General features: G+C 46.6%; 1 long non-coding RNA gene across 2 annotated transcripts; it reads left to right on the top strand.

Annotated features, from left to right (window-relative positions):
* Positions 1 to 3,239: 3,239 nt before the first annotated feature.
* On the top strand, positions 3,240 to 6,060 carry LOC127330840 (uncharacterized). 2 transcript variants are annotated; one of them, XR_011751149.1, is made up of 4 exons: positions 3,240 to 3,374; positions 4,579 to 4,768; positions 4,846 to 4,931; positions 5,134 to 6,060. It is a non-coding gene; the product is annotated as an uncharacterized lncRNA (long non-coding RNA). The 2 variants fall into 2 exon arrangements; XR_007869444.1 differs by having other exon boundaries at positions 4,846 to 6,060.
* Positions 6,061 to 7,496: the final 1,436 nt, after the last annotated feature.

Raw genomic sequence — 7,496 nt, 5'->3', positions numbered from 1 at the left:
TACCACAGCCGCCGCCGCATGGGCTGCCATGCATGCCATGTTCGGCGCGCAGAACAGCGCCGGTGTTTGGCATCTCCGGCGCCAGATCCAGGCGCTGAGGAAGGAGGACAAGCCTGCTGCTGAATATATGCAGAAGGTCAAGGGGATGGCGGATGCTATGGCTGCCGCAGGCTCCCCGCTTCGCGATGACGAGATCATCGACTACATGCTGACCGGACTTGGCAAGGCGTTCAACCCCATCGCCGCCTCGGTGAATTTCTCGACGGTCCCGGTTACCCTTCCCGTCTTCTACAACAATGTCCTCAACTTTGAGGCCCTTCAAAAGCAGCAAGAGGAAGACGGGGACTGGACGTCCTCCGCTAATGCTGTCTCACGGCCGGGCTACAACAACAACACCGGCCGTGGCGGCCGTCCTGCAGGTGGTGACTCTGGGCAGGGAGGCCCCGGCTATGGCGGTCAGGGTGGCCAAGGCTATGGCGACCACGGCCAGGACCACTACCGCAATGGCGGTGGAAACGGTGGCGGCAATGGTGGCCGCAATGGAGGAGGCGGAAATGGCCGCAACAGGCGCTGGCACCCTCGTTGCCAGATTTGTAAACAATGGGGGCATGAGGCGGCGGACTGCCGCAAGTGCTACGACGCCGACCACCGCGCCGGGAACTCTGCTTCGACCTCTTCTAGTGATCCGCCTCACTGGATTATGGACACGGGGGCTACTGATCACCTAACCAGTGATCTCAATCGCCTCCAAATTCATGAGCGCTATGGCGGGAAGGATCAAGTGCAGGTGGCCAACGGAGCAGGTTTGTCTATCTCCCATATTGGTCACTCTAAGCTAGCCGGTTCATCTTTGCACTTGCGTGATATCCTTCATGTTCCACACATTAGCAAACACCTTCTTTCCGTTTATCGTCTTGTGTGTGATAATAATGTGTTTGTCGAATTTCATAAGTTCTTTTTCCTTGTTAAGGACAAGGCCACGAAGAAAATCCTTCTTCACGGTAGAAGTCATGGCGGCCTCTACCCAATTCCGCTTAGTCGAGCTGCACCCGCACCACGACGCTAGGCTTCCTCCGGCGTCAAGACCACCTCGTCGCATTGGCATCATCGTCTCGGTCATCCCACCAATAATGTCGTTCAAACCATTGTTAGTCAGAATAATCTAGTGTGTTCTTCCAACACTCAAACTTCTATTTGTGATGCTTGTCAGCGTGCTAAAAGTCGACAATTGCCTTATAATGCTTCCCATCGTGTTTCTACTATGCCGCTTGAATTAATTCATTCTGATGTTTGGGGTCCTGCCATTGCATCCTCGGGCGGGTATACATATTATGTTAGCTTTGTCGATGACTACTCACGTTTCTGTTAGATTTATCTCCTCAAGCACAAGTCTGATGTTGAGCAGGTTTTCTATGCCTTCCAGGCGCATGTAGAGCGTCTTCTTGACACTAAGATTAAAGCCATTCAGTCGGATTGGGGTGGTGAGTACCATAAGCTGCATCGATATTTTCAGCGCACCGGCATCTCTCATCGCGTCTCGTGTCCTCATACCTCGCAACAGAATGGGGTGGCCGAGCGCAAGCACCGTCACCTAGTGGAAACTGGTCTCGCCCTTTTAGCCCATTCATCTCTTCCATTGCGTTTCTGGGATGAGGCGTTTCTCACTGCATGTTATCACATTAATCGCATGCCCACTCCTGTCTTACAAAAGGACACGCCCATTCATCGCCTTTTCAAGGTCGAGCCAGACTATTCCTTTCTTCGCATATTTGGTTGTGCATGTTGGCCCAGTCTGCGCAAGTATAATGCACATAAGCTCGCGTTTCGTTCCACTATGTGCACCTTCCTTGGGTATAGTCCTATGCATAAGGGGTATAAGTGTCTTGATCGCTCCACGGGTCGTATTTACATATCTCGTGATGTCGTCTTCGATGAATCTGTTTTCCCCTATGCCACTCCTGGTGTCCATGTCGATGTGTCCACTCTTGCCGATCTGATCACGTTTCCTTCAACCGAACCGGCTACTAGTGATCATATGCGGAAATATGACCTGTCTCTTTTGCCAACTAATGCACCTGTTCGAGGTAGTGCTTCTCCCGTGCAGGTTTCCCCTACCGCGCCGGCTACGGACTCTGCGTCGATGGATCCGTCGACACCGGCGATCGACGTGCATGTGCATGTCCCGCACCCCGAGACGCCTGCCCCGCCTTCGCCCGGTCGCCTCCGTCTGGCCAGCCCTCGCCTCGCTCGCCTCCAGCTGCGCCTTCTCCTGAGCCGACCACGTCGACCTCGTCCCAGCCCGTGTCGCCTGCTGTTGAGGGCGCCCCCTCGACCGCGACACCCTCGGCTGCACCGTCCTCCACGGCGCCTACACACGCGATGGTCACTCGTGCGCGTGATCATACTCGTCGCACCAAGCAATATACTGACAGAACCGTCCGCTATGACCCTCGCCGCCATGCCTTCTTCGCCACGCCGGTGTCTCACCGTGATGCGTTGCATGATGTGGCCTGGCGGGATGCCATGTCCAAGGAGCTTACTGCTCTGCGTCAGACCAAGACCTGGATTTTGGTTCCCCGACCCGTTGGTGTTAATATTGTCGGCAGCAAATGGATATTCAAAACAAAACAGCGCCCAGATGGATCTGTGGATAAATACAAGGCCAGGCTTGTCGCGCGTGGTTTCACTCAGCAGCATGGCATCGACTACGGTGGTCAAGCCAGCCACCGTTCGCTTGGTTCTTTCGCTTGCTGTCTCTCGTGGCTGGACTCTTCGACAGGTTAATGTGAGCAATGCATTTCTCCATGGTTTTCTCTCTGAGGATGTCTATATGCAGCAGCCGCCCGGTTTCGAGGATGCGCGTTATCCTTCCTATGTCTGCAAACTTCAGAGATCTCTATATGGACTTAAGCAGTCTCCCCGTGCCTGGTATGCCCGTCTCAGTGCTCTCCTTGCCACTCTTGGTTTTGTTGCTTCCAAAGCGGACACATCCCTGTTCACCTTCACTCATCAGGATGTTCAGGTTTACATGCTGGTCACTACAAGAAAACGATCACCTAGAGACGTTCATTATGAGACGCATTTAATTTCATCTCTAGAATGGGAGAGCACTCTCACGATGAGACCCGTTTTTTCAGACGTTCCATTGAGCGTCGAAAAATGTCTACCTAAAAGTAAATGAATCTATAGGGCCTATACATGGACTCTTCCCAAATTTTCTTTTGGCGCTAACATAACATGCGCTTCTGTTAAGAAAAAACCTAAAAATAAAAGCCGCTCACCTTTTCCTCCTCGCATCCATATCTTCGGCCGCCAGCCCAGATCTTCAACTGCTCATGGAAGATCTATTCCATCGTCCTCGTGCTTCAGCTCAGGTTATTTCTCCGTCAAGTTCATCTCAATTAGATGTTGCAGTTTCTGGTACTAAATCAATCTAGGTTGTCTACTGCAATTCGCGATCCCTCTGGACAGTGGCGGACCCAGGAAAGAATTGGAGGATGTGCAAACCTTCAAAAAAAAAGTTCGCACTACCCCATGTGCTACGAAGATTTGCCAAATCAATAGCATATATAGCTAATGTGATACACAACATTGTAGATCAACACATGGGTTTCAGTTTTACATGATTCCAATACAAAGAGCTCAAAACATTAACCAAGTCTTACATTACGAAATGAAATATAGAAAATTACATCACTTGGATTTGGTAAACCTACGTTCTTTCATTCCCATGAAGGTTTCAACTATGTCATCTTCACTTACTTTCAAGAACACATCTCGCTCAATAAATGTCACCAAGCAATAGTTCAAGAGGTCATCACCCATACTATTTCTCAAATTGTTTTTCACTAGACTCATTGAAGAAAATGCTCTTTCAACATTCGCTGTCGCCACCGGTAAGAGCAATATCAACTTGAGAAGTAAGTAGACTAGATCATAAACAACATGCTTGTTTGTTTCAACAAGCTTAATAGAGAGCTCACCAAGATGATTTACACATTTGAACCTATCATCCCTTCTCATATCATTGATAAAGGTATCAAGTTGGAATTCAAGCCTTATCAAAGACAAGCTTGGAAATTCATTGGGGTAGAAGCTTGCAAGTTTCATTACCTTTTGTGCATCATAAGAAGCAAATGAACTAGATGCAATCTTCGCTTCACGATTCCGAAAAAGAGATGCAATTTGGCTATCACTCTTTCTCTTCATAATCAATCTACAGTTACAACAAACATAGGAAAAATTAGAAATTTACAAGGGATCAAATCATTGGCGGATCAAAAATAAAAATAGAAAACCTACAGTCCTACTCCCATTACTGCCTACTCCAGGGAAAAATTCGAGGGAAAATTTCGTAGGCACAAATTCATGGTCAGGTTGCTCCTACAGTCCTACTCCCATTGAATCTTGTCTCGTGCTAGGCTGGTAGCTTAATTGGCATATTGGGCTGTTTTGGACTCTTGGGCCTCATTTTCAGTCTGAAAAAGAGCATTTAAAAAAAATCTTCAGAATTCCAGGGTGTGCAATGGCACACCCTGCACACCCGCTGCGTCCGCCAATGCCTCTGGATCCGGTCAGCGAGACCGCCATGAGGTGAACGCCATCACTGGATTGTCGGCCTGCCGCGTGTGGGACGGCGGCGTGAATCCCATCGCCTGGTAGCGGCACGCCTCCTCCGTGAGTGCTGTGCAGGACCGTGGAGTGAAGTCCATCGGCATGCCATTGATCTGTTTCCTCTATGCTCGTAGGCTGGAAAAAACACACCCAGGTGAGACCTTTTGAATCGTATTCTGCTACCTGTGCTAATGGCCAAAAACCTGATGAATTTTATGTTTCTTGTATCAGAAAAAGAATTATGGTCTGGATCGTATTTAATTGTCTTCAAACGTATATTTGGCTTGCGATGAGTGTAGTCACCGAGAATTGCACAGGTGCTTGTGCTATGTTGCTCTATTAATAAATTTTATCAACAATTGCCACTTTTATGTTTGATGTGTTGTTTTCTTTCCCAACGTACTGCTAGACATCTAAAATCTGCGGATCCATACTGTAATCAAGCTAGATCTACTTAGCTTCATGTATTAGTGTCACATTTTACAGAACAAACGGGCTGACTGATTTGTCTTTCGTTAGGAAAAGGTATCATGGTAGGTGTGCTCCGCCAGGCAGTGGCAACAGGTATGTACGGGTGCCAAGCCAGAGATGGAGTGCACCATGGTAGTAGAGTGATTAATTTGTGCCTCACATCTGGAGCTAATTCTGGTATGAGTTAGCCTACTGTTCTGTAAGACAAGATTATCTTGATTTCGGTAGCTACCTCTCTGAATTAAATGAATATTCATACATTCCATTTAGTTTTCTTCTAATTTCTAGGCCCGTTTAATCATATATACCATGAGCATTCCCTCAAAAAAAATACTGATTTATCTAACTGCAACCATGTATGTTATGTGCCCAAGACTTTCCTTATTTGATCAATTACATAACCAAGTATCAGATTCGATGTACATGCTTCACGAGCTGAATCCATAGTGTGGTTTCTGAACTAAGTTCTAATTATCCTTTTGTTTTCTACTCAAGTAAGCAATATGTTTTCTTCGGAACCAGGCTATACTTCTCTAATTTGATTTCTACACAAGTAAGCACTCTATGATTCTGCACGGATGCGTAGCATTCAGTAACTGTTTTTCCTGCAGCAGCCAATAGGTACGCAACATTATATGCTTCATCCGTGCATGTGGAAAGTAGAACTTGCTATTAAATTTACTACCAATTTATTTATCTATGTTTCAGTTAACTTTTTCTACATACAACTTTTTTCTGAAGGTTTTCAAGCAACAACACACAACACTGCAAGTCAAATCAACACTAGTGGCGATGAAGAGCTGATGTACCATTTTTCCATGTGGAAGCTTGTAGCCATATTCCAACTACTAGAAGAAAATGAAAAAGATTTGGAGGAATTTTGCGTCATCAAGTCCTGTAATTGTTTCAACAAAATGTACAGATCAATTGTAAAGTACTGTTGTTCTCAAGAAATAAAGTTATTTTTTCAAAGAATACACTGTATTTTTCTATTGGGTTATGGTCTCTGATAGCATGTATATGATTATTCTTATATGGGGGGGGGGGGGGGGGGATTTGGGCACAAAAATAAAATAATCATATGAAAAAGAAGAAAACGTCTGAAGATTCGTTAGGACGCAAGAAAGTATTGCAAGGACGATATGTAGAGGAATGTAGCTCAACGTCTCTAAAAGGATATACACGCTTTATGAACGTCTCATGCCATATAAACACGTTTCTAATGCGTCTTTACGAAACTTGAGACGGTGCATAAGGAGACGTTCCTATGACGCTTTACACCAGCGTCTGTACATGCACGTAGTGACGCTTTAAAGCGTTTTTAGCACCACAATTGAACGTCTCTATGTGTCGTTTGTGTTGTAGTGGGTGTATGTGGATGATATTGTGATTGCTGGCTCCACTCCTAGTGTTGTTGACTGTCTCATTCGGTCTCTCTTTGCCAGTTTTCCCATTAAGGATCTAGGTCCTCTTCACTACTTCCTTGGGCTTGAAGTGGCTCGCACTTCAGGGGGGATGACATTGACACAACGTAAGTATGCACTCGATCTATTGCACCGTGTGAGCATGGAGAATTGTCGACCCACTTCTACGTCACTGGCCACAGCCGAGCGTCTTGCTCGTGATTCTGGCACTTCTTTGAGTACTGAAGATGCTTTCTGGTACCGCAGTGTAGTTGGCGGCTTACAGTACTTGACCCTTACTCGTCCGGACATATCCTTTGTTGTCAACAAGGTATGCCAGTTTCTCTCACAGCCCACTGATTCTCATTGGGAGGCTGTCAAGCGCATTCTACGCTATGTTAAGGGCACACGGAGTACTGGACTGAGATTTCGCAAGTCTTCTTCCACCGACATCAACATCTATACCGATGCAGACTGGGCAGGGTGTGTTGATGATCGACGATCCACCGGAGGATTTGCTATATTTGTTGGACCGAACTTTATCTCTTGGAGTTCGAAGAAGCAGCCTACCGTCTCAAGATCTAGTACTGAGGCAGAGTATAAGGCGTTGGCTAATGGTGCTGCTGAAGCTATATGGATTGAATCCTTACTTAAGGAGTTGAGAGTCTCTCAGCAGCATATACCCATTTTGTGGTGTGATAATCTAGGGGCTACATACCTGACTGCAAACCCAGTTTTCCACGCTCGGACTAAGCACATTGAGATCGACTTCCATTTTGTGCGTGAGCGTGTTGCGTCTGGAGATCTTCGAGTCAGGTTTCTCTCTTCCAATGATCAGCTGGCTGATGTGTTTACTAAACCAGCCACTCGACATATGCTAGACCGTTTTGGACCCAATCTGAATCTTGTACATAGTAGCGGTTCAGATTGAGGGGGTGTGTTAACATAGGTCTAGTATATGTATTCTGTCATGTATTGTACACATGTATTTGTACCCTGCTGATCAAT

The sequence above is a fragment of the Lolium perenne genome, chromosome 2, assembly GCF_019359855.2.
Source record: "Lolium perenne isolate Kyuss_39 chromosome 2, Kyuss_2.0, whole genome shotgun sequence".
NCBI lineage: Eukaryota > Viridiplantae > Streptophyta > Magnoliopsida > Poales > Poaceae > Lolium > Lolium perenne.
The sequence above is the reverse complement of the archived record's forward strand: the minus strand, read 5'-3'. Positions and strand labels throughout refer to the sequence as shown.